We start from the raw sequence: 15817 nt of genomic DNA on the forward strand, positions 1-15817 counted from the left end.
AAGAGAATAGAAATATTTCATGACAAAACAAAGCCATTCAGCCCATCAGGTTTATGCCAGCTCCTTTCTCAGAGCCTTTGCAAATTATCCTCTGTCAAGTGTCCACCTGATTCCCCTTCGAAGGCACTACCAAAATAGACAGTCAATTAAATATTTTCTGTGTAAATAAGCCTTTTCCTCACATACCCTCTGTAAAAGATCTTAACACCTGTGTTCCCTGCTCCTCAAACCATTTGCCAATAAAAAGTTTTCTGCTACATAGACTATTATGACTATTAAATTTCACCCTAATCAAAGAGAACAACTTCACCCTTGCCAGTCTAACCCAATACCTGGCCTTCATGTTCAACAATTAGCTATGAAAACTTTCCTAGGATAAACTGTCAAAACGCCATGAAACCACAACACAGGAGATGGAAGTGTGGTTCTACTTTGGGGTTTAAATAACACCTTCTTCTCTCTTGCATTCATTTTAATGACGAGAGCAGATCCTGGTGTTATCCCGAGGTCTGGTCCTGCACATAAGGTAGTCTGTGCAATTAAGGTCACTCACTGCCCAAGTACTATCTGTGAAGAATCAAATTAATGCACCTTGAGTTATGATCATGGACAGTTTCTGGAGATGGTCTGCAACTTCTCAGGGGTCTCTGTCCACTGGGATGAAGCCAAGGTCTCAGCTCAAAAATAAGTTTCAGAAAAGTACTCTCCCACTCATTCTACAAGCGCCTAGATGTTGGAACACTGTGGTTTGTAACTTCGTCTTATGGAATTGAGCAGTAAATGCATACATTTCAAAAGAATTACTTTATTAGGAAACACTTGAAGACTTGGTTTATTAACAGCTGAAATTATGCATTTATCACAGTGAAATTATGAATGCAACTGCTGGACTGAGCTTCATACCCACACTTCTAGCTGTGCTGCATGTGTTAACTGCTCATCTAACAAGCTCTCACTTGTCACTCGCACAAATCTTTGCTGGTGTCATGGTGACCCTTAGACTGTGGCTGAATTGTTCCTAACAATGGTTGAAGTCTTTACTAAACATTTGTTTCAGCCTGTGTGCTTGCAGCACATCCAGATCATTCTAACAAGGATAATTACTTGTATTTAGACACCACCTTAAAATGGAGCAAAGCATCCCAATGCATTATCACACAATAATCGACAGCAAGGTGCAATATGAGGTATTACCATATGGGGAGGTATGTGATCAAAGGAGGGTTTTGAGGAGATAATACAGGAGGGGAAAGGTAAAGAAGCAAGGAGGTTTCGAATTTGAATTCAGATCACATATTTTGAGACTTCACTATTTGGTACCAAGTGCCCGTCCTGTCTTATCTGTCATCTGTTGAACAATGATCACCATGCTTAGTTCCAAACAGCTGTAGGTCTGCAGATTTCTCGGCTAATTTGTTTTGCTCTGACTTCCTAGTTTTTTCTCTCTCTCTGCTTGCTAATAACTTTTCTAATCAAAGTGGCCAACTTGAGCAGGATGTGGGCTTGGCTTAAAGCCAGGGAAAGGAGGGGCTGGGACAAGGCAGAACAGCCAGTTCCGACTGCTTCTTTAAACCCATGTCGCGCTTGTCAACTGACAACTGCTCTTCTGTGCTTGTTTGAACTGTCCCTCCCAATTAGTGGTAATAAGTAAGTCTGTAAGGATGAGCAAACACAGTGTATTCATCCTTCCAATCCACTAAATTCCCAAGAGCACAACCCTGCTAATAGACGGAGGAAGCCAACTGCATCTTGTGCTCTGCCAACAAGTGCAAGCAAGGAGGCAAATTAATGACAAGTCATTTGAAGAGTTTGGTAGAAATTATGTTATGTTGTCTATCCACTGTAGAATTGATTAGTTTCTGTGTGATGAAAGTGGGTGAATCAATAAGCTAAAGCAAAGAGCAGACAAAGCATGCTCCAATCCAATTTACTCACTGCAATGGTTTGTTTTTTTTTACAAACCTGACATATAAACTGCAGGGTACAAATTGCTGCTCTAGGACTGGGCCTGTTTAGAGCGACTACTTATGGCAAGCTCAGGGAAACCTGTACGATCATCCATCTCTCTGGTGAATTCAAGCCCAACAGATTCGCCAATGACTATTTCGGCAGTGGTGAAGACTTCCAGGTCACCTAACACGTGCCCGCCGATCATCCTGCCATCCTTGTCCGCCAGAGCTATGTGCAAGTGGGGTACTTCATTCAGGGTTCCAACCAACGAGACGATTTCGAACTTTTCATTCAAATGCACGATCTGACAATGAGAAATGCAGCACAGTCAAGTTAAAAGGTGTTAACATTACAACTTCCATGTATCTGCACCCTATCTTCAAAGGTACTTCAAAGCATGCACGGACAGAAACCTACACATGAACGTCCTGTTGCAAGACCCAAATCAAAACAAAAAGAAGTTTGGATTAATATTCTGTTCCCAACAAGGATTCCTCCCCTCTGTGAGGAATCCACGCATTTCTGGGCAATAAAACACAGAACGGGGGTATAGCAAGTGGTGAATTAATAGCATGATGAATGACCTACTGATGGAGAATGCACATCTCTAGTTCAGACACTGGGTTGTGTACAGCTCACTAACCTTTGCCAAATTCTTATCCTTTGGAAGTGCACATTGTTAGATGGACACAAGAAGACTGCTATCTTTGTGTGATGCATTCCATAGCGGACAAGGTTGGCAACATTCCAGTCTACATTTCAAAATAGTTCATTAACTTCAATTTCTAAAAGAAGTCAGAAGTTTCTTAAGTTTCATTGGCCATTGAGCCATTGATAATTTGGAAATGATTGTAACAGGGCCTAATTTATACCCCTTACAAGTCCTGGTTCTGAGTTTGTTAATGTTTGTAACACAGGAGAATGCTTGCAAACCATTGTCTCAAGTCTTTTTTTCCAGATCAAGAATTGTACTTTCAAAACTAATTTAACGCATGGTTTATTCCCCAATTTCATGGTCAAGACACACCGAAGTTGCAACTTGATATCTGCTTGACAGAAATGATGTTAAAATATCAGTACACCGCATGCATGCTCTATGGCTGGATGTCGTGCACATGCATAGAACAAAAAGGCCACTGATAAACGACAGAATCTGTATTTACCTATATTGTGTCATTCATGTTCTAAACCTATCCCAAATGGAACAAAGCAACTGAATAAAAGTTTGAAGCCAAGACAATGTCGCGATGCCGGCAATGCAGCAGCCAAATTATGCACAGAAAATTGCCAGAAATATTCAACCTTAATCATCTGATGCTCGGATCCTGAAACATTAATGCTGTTTCTCTCTATCTAGTTACTGCTTGACCAGCTGATCATTTCCAGCATTTGTCAAGTTATAAAACCCATTAATCTGTACAGTTTTTCTGTGGTCTCAGTTGAGGAATAATGATTGGCGAGATCACTCCCCACTCTTTTACAGTCAGTATCATGGCCTCTGAACATCCACCTTGGGTTTCAATTCTACACCTCAGCAGAAAGGCAGCACCTAACAACACAGAGATGAATTACAAAGGTGCAGAAATGTACAATAGTACACTCGCTCAAGTTAAGTGCTATCACTGGGTCTTTTTGGGGAAAGCTTATTTGCACAATTGTGCAGGAAAGGGATGGTATGAAAGGTGCTTAAAACTCACACCAAGCAATTCTCTTTACCTCAGCCAGGCATAAGCCATGACAGCATTGGTTAAGCTCAGGAAATCAGCATGTGACCACACCACACCATGATTTGACTCTGGGCTGACCCATCACCTGTCACACACAAGCCATGTAGTGCTGCCAAAAGTGGAGGAGTTTGGTAGGAGATGAGTTTGTGGTAATTTTTCCTAACATTGCAACCTGGTTGATCTTTGACACAAGGGACAGAGAGAAACCTGGAGTTCCTTCAATGTGTGATCACCCTTCGTATAGCTGGGAAAAGGGTCCTTCATAACAGTAGACGAGGAGCAAGCCAATGATGTGCAGTGGTAAGAAATGTGTCTTAAACCAAGGACTGGTGAGAGAAAATGAAATATTCTGCACTCTTCAGATATACTTCGCTAAATGTTGACATAAGAGAATGTAGATTCTGGAATCTACAGCAGCAACAATTTGCTGGAACAATTCACTGGGTCCAGCAGCAACTGAGCAGGGAAATGGATAGTCAATGGACAGTCAATGCTTCGGGTCCCAGATTGGAATTGGAATCCAAGCTTGTCAGAAACAACTAATGGAGCCCATATGAAGCATCTCACCCAAAACATCATCTGTTGCTCTACCCTGAGTTATTCGCAGTCTATTCTTCCCACTCTTACCCTGAGCAAACATTGTAAGTAAGTCAAGTACTTCACATTGAGCAGAAGAGAGCAGAGAGGATAAGCACCATATTGGATTGCTGTCTTGCACCTATTACTTTGGAGGTGGCTTGGAGGGCCACTGGCTTACCCAAACTCAAGCCACTGTCAGTCAGTGGCTAGCTGTGGGAGGGGTCCTGGCAGCCAGAAAAAAACATTGAGCTAATTGGATAAAAAATACTGTACACTAATGACAAAGTGGGGTCAAGTGAAATCCAATCTCAGATTCTTTTCCAGTCCTGATGAAGGGTCTCGGCCCGAAACATCAACTGCTTACTCTTTTCCATAGATGCTGCCTGGCCTGCTGAGTTCCTCCAGCCATTTGTGTGTCTTACCTCAGACTTAGAGAACTGCTTACACCATTTAAAGCTCACTTGTACCACTTTTGACACAATATGAAGCACTCAATTTTATTACAGGTCTTATGAACCAGTGCTAGGTGGCCATTAGTTTTAAGATATTGGGGTGTATTTAGTTACATAAATTCACTGTGTTCGCATAACATAAATGAAACCCATTCTCAGGTTTTCGCTCTGCAGTTCAATAATGCATCAGGATCATCTAAATCTGTCTGACTGACTCGCATCTATACTGTGCTGCTGGAAGTGTCTACTTGACTTTTGCCTTTTAAGTCATACTGTTTACTTTCCTCAGTTTTCTCCTTAGCATTATATATTGTGGGATAATCTTTCATTGGACCCAAGGAGCCATTTAGGTGGTCAAGTAGTTTGAATTGGAACCTCATCTAATCTTTGGATCTTGTCTATATAAGCATGGGCAAGTGAGCTACAATTGGGATTGGGATTGGGATTGGGAGTGGGATTGGGATTGAGAGAGGAGAACATGGCTGGTCTTCCTGTCGCAATGGATGTAATGCTGAGTGCCGTACTAAACTGGAGTGACAAAATCATCAGAGGTTTTACGTCCAGAACGTGGTCCACTTTAGCTCTATTGTACATTTACCCAGTGAAGACACTTGCTTCACGATAAAGGAGAAAAACTGTGTTCTACTTCTCCTCGTTCCCTTGCCACACAACAGCTCCATAAACAAAGAGAACTGATTTAATTGAAGAAAAGAGAAGTTGTTCTTACTTTCATTTGCAGCTGAAAACTGGACTAACATCAAAATGTGTAGATCCAAACAAACACAGCCTTTGCAAAGAAACTCAGGCTTAAATTAAACCCAGGTCAGCCACTGTGGTAACACACCATTTATAAAATCTCACAATTGTGCTTCAGCTGGATGCTCAACTCATGAACTTTTCGTCAGGCAAAAGTGAATAATGATTTCTTTACTAAAAAAGGTTTTCCATGGATCCCTTTATCAGCTTGTCTGTGCTTTAAAAAAGGCAAACACCTTAATGGACTATTCTCATTCCCTTTTGCCAATAAACTTTGTTCTGCATTTTTGTTTTTAAATTTTCCAATTGTCTAAGCTTAAAATTACATAATACACATTTCAGGGAGAAACAAAAGCCACTTTGGAGGGAAGATCTTCACAGGGCTGTGTTCCCTATTAAAGAGCTGTCTTTCTATAATTGTATATAGTTCAATGGAAAAGTTAACATAATAAAAGGTCAAAATAAAAAGGAAACCACCCAATAGAATTGATCTCCTCATCAATTTACATCAGTGAGAAGCCACTGTGTATTTTAGTCCAAATTTGCATTTATTTTATTACCATTCTGCTACTCTAAACTGAACTTTTTGTTAATGTTCAGCATAGCTGAACAGCATAAATTTGTTTACTAAATGATGTTGCTATGTTGGAGATTACTGTGCCTGTACACTGCTGGAAGGATTAAAATCGAACACATTTTGTTCTTTAAAGGTGTTGCTCAAGATTAGACACACAGTAAAGAGAAACTATCTCAAACATTCAGTTTATCTCCAGCCAGCTTTTTGCACCCCAGGCACAGCGATTGCTGCCAGTACTACTACCATCAGACATGCCAGTACCTCATTAGTATTCAAAGCAGTGGCATTTGCCAGTCTGAGCGTTGCCTTGGTTACACTGCCCACACAAGTGATGATAAATGGAGCTTTCAGCTTCTTATCCTTCACAAACATTATCAAAGAGGTCAGAATTTCTTCGCCAGGGCTCAAACGCAATGCATAGACTGAAAGGGGGCTTGATCCAGCCTACAAGAGTAAAACAATTGGCACATGAGCTGGAGGTTTTAACAAAGATGTCACAATTTTCTATTACAAAATAGCAACCCAGTCAGTCTAACACTCTGATGTGTCACAGCATCTGATGGAAACACAGGTTGTTTATAACTCCTTGACTAATTGCAAGTGTGTGTAAGACAGCCTTCCTTTTAAGCACATGCTCATTGTTTGAACACACTTTCCTGTGGTTCCAAAGAGAGGATTATTCTAATTCAAACAGATTAAGGCAGCAGTCGCACTGCAGCCCACCATTCCCTCACCAGACTCTGCAGAATGCAATGTGCAGCTGTTTCAGCAGAGTACCACGAGCAGCTGGGCATCCTCGCACCCAGTTTGGAAGCTTGAAAAGAACCTTCCGGCAGTTGGCAATCTTTCATAACGTCAGCATGGCAGCACCATATTCTCAAAACCAGAGGGAGTTAAGACGGGGTTTGAAAGTTCCCACCTTTCTCAAAGGAGGTTCTGTATTTGAATCTAAGTGCCGCAACTGAGCTCCCGATTCCACTCACACCACCAAGAGAGTGAGCAGGAACGAGGAACATTGCTCCGAACAATTCCCTGCATATCGAAAAGCCCGTTAAATGCCTGCTTCCACCACTCCTCTCGTGGTCCTTTCCAGGTACCTACCATTCTCTGTATAAAAAACATGACCGCATATCGTCTTTAAACTTACCCCTCCTCACTTTAAATGCATGTCCTCTAGTTCTCGATATTTCTAATGCTGGGAAAAGAAGATTTTGACTGTCTACCCTATCTATGCCCCTCATAATCATGTTCAAAAGTATTTGCATAAACAGACTTGATCCAAAGATTTATGATTTCTCATGTCTTGCTCTGCCCTTCTCATCTGAGATGTTGGGACATCTCAATTTATTTAATAGAAGTAAACCAATCTTTTGCAGAACTAAAACTGAGGAGAAATGAGTGTAACTAGTTACAAACTATTCTTTAAGCAGACTCTCAGAATGGTGGAGCATTTGTTTCTGCTCCAGTTCCGTGGTTTCTGAAATAGCAAAGAAGGCCAATGTACAACACACAAATTCTGCCATAGTCTCTGCCATGTGTTTGTGCTGGACCCCGATGTAGTTCATCAGCTGAGGGAGAATTTGTTGATGTCAGTTAGGAGCAGGTTTCCTTACTGGTGTTTTGACATTATATTTTGAGTTATCACGAACTGCAGGCTGAAGTTGAGGACTCTAAAGTCAAAACTATGACACTGTGCTACTGCCTGTGTTGTGCCCATCCTACTGAAAGGACAACACTGAACTAGGGATGATAAAGAAATATGGCACATGAACTATGGTTCTGCATGTGTTAACATGTTGATTTGAGGCTTGAATAACCTGGCCCAGTTGGGAGAGCTTAACTTGTGCTTCCAGTGTCGACAGCCCAGGTGTTTCACAATCACCACCACTGTTATTAGGTTTTTATACCATATTTATTGAATAAACTGAATTTACATTCCCAGCTGCCAAGGGATTTGAATCTGTGACACTAGATCATTAGCCTGGTCCTCCGTCCCTCTAACAAATGTTACTTTGTATTTACTATTCCAGAATAAATTTTCTTCCTCAGACCTCTACCATGACCTTTCTTGCTGAATACACGAACCAATCTGTTCTGAGTGGCTTTACATAAACTACAGGTACCTTAATTGTCTGAGATGGTATAAAGGCAGCCTTCCATTTACACAATTGAATCACCTGAACAGATACTGATGCTGGCACCTATTAAACATGACCTTGGCCGTCTTCGTCCCGATCTTCCCCCATCCGCGCAGGATTGCTTTACAAGTCAGGAGAGCTGCACAGTCAAGCAATAATTTAATACTTTTCTCTCAAATCATTATGTCTATCAGCCAATTTCCCAGACTTCACTGTCAATATATACCATTCCAATGAAAGGACAGACCCGGTCAAAGTTCAAAATTCAAAGTTCAAAGTACATTTTGTTATCAAAGCATGCATACTTTACACAACCTTGAGTTTTGTCTCCTTACAGGCAGCCATCTATCCATACAGACAGGTGTTTATGCAGTCAGAAGATGATGGCACTGACAGTCGAAAATCATTATTGTTCTCCATCTTGATCTTCACATAAAATAATTATGCAACATGCTCAATTTATAAGTGAGTTTTGATAACGCTCAGCACCTATACTCAGGATGCTGTCCAAGTTGCATGCCGTCTTGGACAATGTCTCCCATCCACTACATAATGTACTGGTTGGGCACAGGAGTACATTCAGCCAGAGACTCATTCCACCAAGATGCAGCACAGAGCATCATAGGAAGTCATTCCTGCCTGTGGCCATCAAACTTTACAACTCCTCCCTTGGAGGGTCAGACACGCTGAGCCAATAGGCTGGTCCTGGACTTATTTCCCGGCATAATTTACATATTACTATTTAACTATTTATGGTTTTATTAATATTTAATTATTTATGGTGCAACTGTAACGGAAACCAATTTCCCCCAGGATCAATAAAGTATGACTATGACTATGATGGTGCAGATCAAAGGTGAACTTGGTCAGGAAAGGAAATGGACTGAAGAGAATGAAACTAGTGTCAGGCAACATATCTGAGTCTATATTAATGACGAGGGAGCAAAAACTTGGTCTGTTGTGGTGAACTGCACACATGACACTAACCTTAGGTATTTATACTTATCGTGTTTTTTTAAAATTGTACTCTTTTTGCTTATTGTGCTTTTTTTTCGCTGCATCGGATCCAGAGTAAGAAACATTTTGTTCTCCTTTACAGGTCTGCACCGGCTGGTGGTGTAGTGATACCTGCACCAGACTTTGAGGTGAGTGGTCACAGGTTCGAATCCGGCTGGCTCCTTGCACGCTTTCCATCCATGCTGGGTTAAGCGTTGAGCTAGCAACTCGGCCTCGAAAAAAAAAATCAGACAAATGCTAAAGAAATGATGCACCACAAGGCACGGAGAGGAACAACAACACTTCTGTGCTGAAGAATGACAACAGGCAATCTGAATCTTAAACACGTGAAAGTCTGCCGATGCAGGAAATCCAAAGCAACATGCACACACAATTCCACAGGACCTCAGCAGGTCAGGCAGCATCTCCGGAATTGAATGAACAGTCCACGTTTCGGGCCAAGACCCTTCTTCAGGACTGGAAAGGAAGGGGAAAGATGCCAGAATAAAAAGATGGGGGATGGTGAAGGAGGCTAGCTAGAAGGTGATAGGTGGAACCAGTTGGGTGGGAAAGGTCAAGGGTTGGAAAGGAAGGAATTTGATAGGAGAGAAGAGTGGACTATGGGAGAAAGGAAAGGCGGAGAGGATCAGGGGGAAGTGATGGGCAGGTGAAAAGAGGTAAATGGCCAGAGTGGGGAATAGAAGAAGAGGGGAAGGGGAGGGTATTTTTTTTTACCGGAAGGAAAAATCAATACTCTTGAATTTTGAATGGGGTGAACAGTAGGAGAGGGGAACTCCATGACTAACAAACGAAATTTAATTCCAACTGTTAGTAAGTAGTGCACAAAGGAAGCAAAGATAAATGTCATGCACTCCATGAATATCTATGGATTAAATTGGAAGAGATGTAGCTGCTTTTGTAGTCCCAACTTTCAACATGCTCAAGGATTGCAGATGAGCAATTAGCAAAATTAACGGCACGTCAACTGTACAGACAAACAGCATGCGTCAGAATGTGTACTTGTATTCTAGACCAAAATTACATTGAAAATAGATTCCCGGTCTGGTATCCAAGTGCTTCAAAAGGGCCAACAGTTCTGTAGAAATTGATGGCACAAAAGAAAACCATTCAGCCCAGTATGTCCCTGCCAAAGAAACAGCTGAGCTACTTTTGATCACTTTCTAGATCTTGGTTTTCAACTTTGCAGGCTGCATTTCAAGTGCTCATGCAGACTTTGTACACCCTCCCTTTGGAACGTGCGAGTTTTCTCCAGGTGCCCTGGTTTCCTCCCAAAGTGCAAGTGCTCACTGGGCAGGTTAATTGGTTAATGTATATTCTCCAGTGATTAGGTTAGGGTTAAATCGGGGTTGTCAGGCACTGCCGAGCAGCATCCTCCAAAAGACCAGACGGGCTTCTTCCGTGCTGTGTCTCTAAATAAATAAATAGAAATACTCGCTCAGGCAGTGAGTTACAAACCACTGCCCCCACCCACCACCTACTGACAGGATGGGTGAAAAACTGCAATTACCCCATAACTTAAACTTAGACTAGTCATCAAACTCTCCGTTAACAAGAATATATCTTCTCTCTTCATCTTATCTAAGCTGTTCATAATTTTACAAAAATCTCCCTCATTTTCCATTGTTTCACAGAAAACAAACTCAGCAGGTCTCCCCTTCAGGCTATAATTCTCCAACTCGGGCAACAACACCAAATCTCCTCTGCACCATCTCAGGTGCTTTCCAATAAGCAGAAACGTACATAATGCTGTAGCTAGAGCACAATCAACGTTTGTGTACAGTTTTAGTCTGACTGCACTGCTCTGATAATCTAGGCTTCACCTGATAAAGGCAAATTTCCTGTATACCTTGCTAGCCACCCTAACTAACACGCCAGCCAACACGGGTTCTGAATAGACCTTCCCAAACTCTCTAGGTCCTCAGTTGTATCATACCTATTAATGTGAGTACCCTTGCCTCGTTTGTAGTATCTCAGACCTTGCCAATTTCAATTTCAATTCTATTCACCATTTTTGTTACCTACTGATATCTTTCTCCAGCCTAGAACTTTGCTTCTCACTAGAAATCTGTACCTTTGGCAAACCACTTAAACTAAGGACTCAATATTTCATAAGAGTTTTCCCCCAGAGTGAAAAAGACTTACTACGAGGGGGCATCATTTTAAGGTGATTGGTGGAAAGTATAGGGGGATGTCAGAGACAAGTTCTTTACACAGAAAGTGGTGAGTGTGTGGAACGCCCTGCCAGGGGTGGTGGTAGAGGCAGATATATTAGAGATAGCTAAGAAACTTGTAGATAGACACATGAAAGATAGATAAATGGAGGGCAAAGTAGGAGGGAAGGGTTTGACTGATCTTAAAGTAGGTTAAAAGGTTGGCACAACAAGGCCCTTGTGGCCCAAAAGGCCTGCACTGTGCTGTTCTATGTTTAGCATATATCATGAAAAGCAAGGGATAAGGCTCATTTTGACCATTACCCTGTGCTTCCTACACTTGCCATTTTCCCTTGGATCCAATAGCTTTGTATTGTTTTTATTAACCCATCATGTATGAGTTTATCAACATCTTGGTGAATTCCATAGAGACAACATAATATGCTCCACCCTCACCAACTCATTTTCTAAGCTCCTCCAAAGTATTCAACCTTTTGTGAACCCAAGTCCCCTCAGCAAATCCCTGCATTAACCTGCACCTTTCAAAATGTCTGCTCCCCAGTTTCATGCTTTGAGCTGGCAGCAAAGAATGGAGATGCTTTGGGTCATTTTTTTCTGGAATAGCTTATGTGCTATAGAGTTCCAATGATGTTAAAATGGTATCACTTGCCTTGGGCCCAAGATATGATTGAAAGAGCTGAGTATGTGAATACTTGGAACAGCAATCTATCAGATAGTTAAATAGCTCATTGATGATTAACCTAGTTGTTAGTGCTCAGTAAATTCACTATTCTGAACAGGTCTGCAATAAATGGCTTCTCCAAATAGTGCCCAGAAAAGCAGGAGTTAAACTCATGGTTGAGCAAAATTTAAAACTATACTTGTAACTGTTCATTTGATGAAGGAGAGTAACTGTCCAGACTGCTTTTGAAGAGGTCTCTTCAAGCACATGGGTCAAGACATGGACACATTTTTTAAGACTTCAGCAACACCCAATTAATGCTCCTTCTGAAGATACTTTGTTCTGTGCACCTTTTAAACAGCAGGGATTTTATTTGCGATTCTTGGCACCAAAGGGGTAAAGAGGTTGGACAGTAGAAAAAGGTAGTCATCTTCTTCTCCTCCTGTGAAATTCAGTGCTGTGCGTTTTCTCTTTTGGTTCTGAAATTGTCTCGATAACTTCCTCGCCTGAACTTAGCCCTTAGACATTGGCTCCCAATTCCTCATCTCCCTTATCTGAAATTTGTATTCTGAGTTGCGTTCACCTCAAAGACTTAACCCTCTCAAGCATGATAAGATCCAACAGAACTGCAAGGTTCACCCAGAGTTCCTTTGCTCTTGCTTCTTGTGTGCTTCAATCCTACCAAAGGTTTCTAGGCCTCTGGATTTTGTTTTTTGAATTTCCTGTTCCACATTTCACCAGCTCGAGTGGTTCCCCTTTCTTAGAAACCATCTCTTTGACCAAGTATTCGATCATCTTCACCCATCAGAGACATATCGCAGTGCTTCTCCTGATTACCTGTTGCATAAATGCAAACTGTTTGTACAGGACTGAATTAAATATCTCTGGAAAAAGACTGCAAAAAAAAAAGTTGTAGCAAATTAATCTGAATTCCTATAATTAGTAATCAGTTTAGATATTTACTTCCAGCTTAAAATTTGATTGCAACATGGTATAAAATAGTGCAATCAATAACTTTTACTATCATGGTTCTTTGATTTCTGAGTATATTTAAAAAAGTGGGCAATTCAGGTTTAAAACTTACTATATATTTTGTGGTTAATTTGATATTCATAGCTGAATCATTGAAAAAAAATCATCCTACCAGAGCAAATTTTGGAGTAACAGATGTGCTGTCAGAAACATCATAATCTGATAACATTTTCTCCAGGGCAAATAACGGTATCAATAATGGAATACCACTGAAACTGAATCAAAAGTGATCTCTCTCGGCAAAACAGTCCTAAAAGCTATATCAATAAATTCATAAATATTTCAATCAATTCATTGTAAATAGGAAGGCTGAGAGATTTCCTCAGCAAAAAGTCAGAATTGGTGTTTTTTTTTGAAGATTTGCGCAGTGTATTCTATATTTTTCAGCTATGCCACAGAGAAAACAGAGTCTTTGATGAAAGAGATCAGTTTTAACCTGTTATTAGTGCTGTCAGTCACAGAGGGCACAATTTAGTCACAGTCCAGTTCTTCGTAAACACTGTGAAGTGATTGTCAAATAACATCAGTTTTCAGCTGGGAATCTGAAATTCAACAACAGATAAAGGCTGGATCCTGTCCCATTATAATTCACAGTGCCTTTATTATGTGCCAACTCAAATGGGACAGGTTGTCAAGTATTAAACACAAGCAATGTAAGCCGTGTAAGCTCGGTAATAAGCATTCAATTCAGCAGTCATCTGTAATGAGTAAATAAATTAGAGGGGGGTCTTTAAAGGGCTCTCATCAGCTGTCATCCTCCCCACCCCTGAGGAGCATACAGAGTCTCCTTAAATCAGCCCTGCACACAAATAACAATAACGGTTCCTAATCACAGTGTGAATATCTTTTTCTTAAGGTGTTGACTGAACAGAGAGGAGACTTAGAATATTATCCTCAACAATGTGCAATCATTTGCACAGTTTTTGGGCACTACAGAAATCTTCATAGCTGAAACACACTGTCTGTTGGACACACACTCTCCTGTGGGGTGAACTATGCCATATGGATATGGCAGTGATTATCAAAATGCGGAGTGCCCAGAAAATGATGTCATTGGCATGCCATGAAGATTTAAAACCAGCTACTGCCATTTTGCTTCATTTCAGGCCTTCTCTCTACACTGTAGGGCAAACACACACATTCAGCAGCAGCACCATCTGAAGGGATTATCAGTAACTCCTGGCTGTAGCCTACAACGTACCCTTCCTTATTTACTTCAGGTTGCAAAAGTCGACTGTAAGTAGTCCCGATGAACAGTCTTGGCCCAAAACTGTTCATTCCCTTCCGTCGATGCTGCCTGGCCTGCTGAGTTCTTTCAGCATTTTGTGTGTGTTGCTCTGGATTTCCAGCATCTGCAGAATCTCCTGTGTTAGTAAATAGTCCAACAGGTGGAGAGGGAGCTCTCATTGGCTTTCCAACTTCCGCACAAACCTGTTACTCACAGACAGAGTAGGCACTCCTCTGGACATACAACTTGGCTGGAGGAATGAGGAGACTGCACAAAGAGCAAGACAAGCAGCTGAAATGCATGGGGTGGGGTGAAAACAGGACAACATGAGGTCACCTTAACCGAAGGTTATCTAGGTATCACTCTTCAATCAGATCTTCAATGAATAGCAATATATGAAAGATCAGCAGTTCACGAGGACATCCAGTGATACCTGTCACACAGGGCAGTCTCAGCTGTATCTTCAGAACTGGGTTGGTACTGTGTTACAAGGGGCAGCTAATAACTGGATCTTTCCAGGTTGCTGCTGTTGATATTTGCGACATTTTGTTGCTTGCTTTCAACCTCCACATCCTGAGGGAGTCCTCAGAGAGAAACTAACTACAGAAGTTACGTGGCCTGTCTTAAGACTGCAAACTTACCATGGTGCATGGTGCTGTTAGCTGCATGTGAATTGCTTGGGGGATGGAGCCAGCCCACTTTGCTCCACTTATGAGCTTTAGGAGGTCATCTTCACTGACCAGCTGTCACAGTTTGTGTCATCTGGTACCCTGGCAGTAGCCGCGTTGTCTTCATTCTGCACGGGGTCACCATCCAATCTGGATTGGTTACTGCAGCAACCAAAGCAGAACTTCCATATAACAAGGGCTGCACAGAATCAGAAGCAGAATCAGGTTTATTACCATTGACACACGCTGTGAAACACGCAAGTAATCTATGCACACAATGGAAGGGCAGACCTGGCTCTGGGCGCCCATCTGGCCCGCAAACCCAACACTGTTTGTGCTGTCACTGGAAGAGATGAACAGGTCAGGAGAGGAAAATATTCAAGGATGTGGTCAAAATCTCTTTGAAAACTGCATCATTGACAGAGTTGGGAACTGCTGGCCACCTTCAATGTCATAGAGAGGTTGTAGTGAACTGGGCAGTGTCTTGATGTCAGTTGTCCAGTTGGTAAGATGTAGCATTTGAAAACATTTTTTCTGGCTTCAACATGTCAGTTCGCAGCATGTGGCTCAACTCAAGGTTTGACTCGCTGGAACACCTTTCAGGACAATCTCCTTCCACACCCTAATATCTGTGGAGGACAGCCTCCCTCTACAGATACAGCACATCTCTTCTTTTCATGCAGTCTACATCTCCTCGATGGTGTTATTCTGTAATACATTCGTTTATAGGGAGAACGCAAAAGAATGGGGTTGATAGGGTCAATAAGTAAGCCATGATGGAATAGCGCAGCACTCGACAGGCTGAATGGCCTAATTATGCTCTTATATCTTGTGGTCTAATACTTGTGTTGGCCTGCGAAC

At 41.6% G+C, this 15817-nt stretch overlaps 1 long non-coding RNA gene across 1 annotated transcript in view; it reads right to left on the reverse strand.

Moving 5' to 3' along the window:
• Positions 1-826: 826 nt before the first annotated feature.
• LOC140202233 (uncharacterized) overlaps positions 827-15817 on the reverse strand; it is a 93313-nt gene continuing 78322 nt past the window's right edge. Inside the window, exons 3-4 of the long non-coding RNA XR_011887046.1 lie at positions 6303-6485; positions 827-2254 (exon numbers count right to left, since the gene is read on the reverse strand). This is a non-coding gene — a long non-coding RNA (uncharacterized lncRNA). The remainder of the gene's footprint in view (positions 2255-6302; positions 6486-15817) is intronic.

Source organism: Mobula birostris, chromosome 8 (genome assembly GCF_030028105.1).
Source record: "Mobula birostris isolate sMobBir1 chromosome 8, sMobBir1.hap1, whole genome shotgun sequence".
NCBI classification, from domain to species: Eukaryota; Metazoa; Chordata; class Chondrichthyes; order Myliobatiformes; family Myliobatidae; genus Mobula; species Mobula birostris.